Genomic DNA, 2,679 nt, shown 5'->3' with positions numbered 1-2,679 from the left:
TTCCTTCCTCTTAACAAACCAGTTGTAGTAGTCTGGCTAAATCTGTGCACAGTAGTGGTGTTTGTCTTTGGGACCAAATTGCTATAGCTTGGGTGACTAGGCATCTGGGATTAAAAAATAGCTAGTCACAAACTTGAAGCCTACTGAGCAGATGATTGTATGGGTAGGATCAGCCTTTTCTTTGGTCTGCACAGAGGTTTGACTGATAGCTTTTTCCCACCCATATGATACTCTAGAGCCCAGGGGCACGTGTACCAAACATAAAAAGCATTTAGAGGTAATTTGAAGTATATCCTGGATGGTGGATCGCAGATATTAGCAACATCACACCTATGGGGTCTTCTTAGCCAGCGTGTATATGCCTAGCCATGCTTACAAACAAGCATCTAACAAGTACAGGGGCTTGCATTGAGCATTGAATATCTCTGACTAATCATCAACAACTAAGACAGTTTCCGCCATTTTTTTGCTTGCTACCAAGGTATTAGAGCCATGACCTACAACTATCTCGGTAAGCTTACACCTAGGCTATGCTTTTTCTCAAGTAAGGTTGCATGATATTTTGCAGTGCTATGGGCTAACGGAAACAATGGGAATGGGGGCATCCACAGACAGTCAAGAAGAAAGTAGACACTATGGAACGGCTGGCTTCTTGTCTCCAAATACTGAAGCAAAGATAGTTGATCCTGTTTCAGGAGCTCCTCTGCCCCCAAACCAGAAAGGAGAACTGTGGCTTCGTGGTCCATATGTCATGAAAGGTATGTTCTCTTTCTGAAACTTTCTTTTGTTCATAATAAAGATATTGAACAAGAGACAACCTTAAATACAATGCATAGTTCGAAACCTGCTCTAGAAGGAAGTATTTCATCGAAGTTTTATACCAAAAAACAAAATTTTAAGATGGTGGAATAGAGTTATGCAAGTGGAAAGAATTCCAATCCAATTCTCTGGAGGTTCTCAATTAGCTGTGGTGAAGCAAGCCCTTGAACTTGACTTCTTCGCTTAACCCTGAGAAAATTACATCTTTTGGAAAAGGAAACTTCTGGCAGATGAGGATCGTGGATATGTATCGTTGCCTTAAATAAACAGATCTTTTAAAGGTCAGATTTAAAGATTTAAAAAATCAGTTTTACTCTATTGCAGGTTATTTCAGCAATCCGGAAGCGACTAGTTCAACTCTGGATTCGGATGGTTGGCTACGAACAGGTGACCTCTGTTACATTGATCATGAAGGCTACATCTTTGTAGTGGACAGATTGAAAGAGTTGATCAAATATAAGGTTACCAGGTATAATCTGCTTCTCTTTGAGAAGTCTCTTAACTTGTTGATGTCCAAATTTTGCAAATGATTCAATACTTAACCTCAACCATAACATAATTTTTAATTTTTCCTGGACATGGCATTGTAGGTTGCTCTTGCTGAATTAGAATCACTTCTACATTCTCACCCTGAGATTACAGATGTTGCGGTAATACCGTAAGTACAATGTTTCTTCATACTCAATTTTTAGCATGTAGTTCTGAGTAATTCTTGCCTTTTTTAAATTTTCATTTGCCATGACCATTGTTCAGAAACTGACGTGAAAACTACTTCAGAGTGGTTTCCTATTCTGTTATTTAACTATAAGGTTTCATCTCAAATTCTCTTGACCTAATGGTGCAAAATGCCTATAGGTGTTGTATTTATAACCAGCTGATATGAACTTCCCAAGCCACAGTAAAGACATGGATTCCTAATAATCATGAATGCCTAATCATCACAGAGTTATACTTGGGCCTTGTGCTTCACCCAAACCAAATCAACATCATTTGTATTCTGTTAGGTTATTATGGTAGATACAAGGTAGGCTACTAAAAGACCAACGCTCATGATGTGACCGATCCCCTAAGAGTCAAAGGTACAAAGTTTACAATTATAATCCTGAGTTGTGTCAATCACAAGGAATCCTCTATGCAAAATATATTATACCTGGTCATTGATTTCTATGGTGTTGAAGAGTCATATTTAAAATATTATGCATGGTTTCAGGTTTCCAGACAAAGAAGCTGGCCTGGTTCCAATGACATATATTGTAACGAAACGGAAGCACACTATCTCAAAACAGTGTAATCAACTTTGTAGTCTACAGGTAATTTGCGTTGTAAATACGGTATATTTAGACTGTCAATAGAGGTTTTGAAAATTGCTAACTAGCAGGGGGATAGTTTTGAATTTTTTAATTATTTCATCAAGCTTCCCAAATTATGTCACTACCATCATTATTAAACATGTCATACTTCTTCCTGGTTTGGATTTGTCTTCATAGGTGGCACCATATAAGAAGGTTCGTCATGTGGCTTTTGTAAATGAGATTCCAAAAAATGCGGTATGAAAGATATTAAGAAAGGATTTATTAAATTGGCCATCTCCAGATTATGATGTATTTGCGGTTGGACTGGCCTTCTACAATTTAGTATAAAAGTGATAAAGAGCTTTGAAGAGATGTTGTACTCTGGAGAGATATTGTAGTACCCGTAAATGAGTATAACTAGTATTTGCACCAGATGTTGCAAAGAAAATGCCGTAAGGCATAAAGTGCGGAAATCCATTATCCATGTAGTGTGTGCATTATTCAACAAGGTGGATCTCTCTAAATTCGTTGCAAACATTTATGTTGTTGCATTGCTAATTTATTTAGA

General features: G+C 37.6%; 1 pseudogene across 1 annotated transcript; it reads left to right on the top strand.

Annotated features, from left to right (window-relative positions):
* Nucleotides 1-502: 502 nt before the first annotated feature.
* On the top strand, nt 503-2,459 carry LOC149214601 (beta-phenylalanine coenzyme A ligase-like; annotated as a pseudogene). Its single transcript, XR_016250065.1, has 5 exons — nt 503-758; nt 1,144-1,280; nt 1,410-1,477; nt 2,030-2,129; nt 2,307-2,459. The product of XR_016250065.1 is annotated as a beta-phenylalanine coenzyme A ligase-like (transcript).
* The last annotated feature ends 220 nt before the right edge of the window (nt 2,460-2,679 follow it).

Source organism: Pinus tabuliformis, chromosome 1_1 (assembly GCF_031772625.1).
Source record: "Pinus tabuliformis cultivar Carrire ecotype Pingquan chromosome 1_1, CPIR1, whole genome shotgun sequence".
Classification (NCBI taxonomy): domain Eukaryota; kingdom Viridiplantae; phylum Streptophyta; class Pinopsida; order Pinales; family Pinaceae; genus Pinus; species Pinus tabuliformis.
Note: the sequence above shows the minus strand (reverse complement) of the source record. Positions and strands in the feature narration are given on the sequence as shown.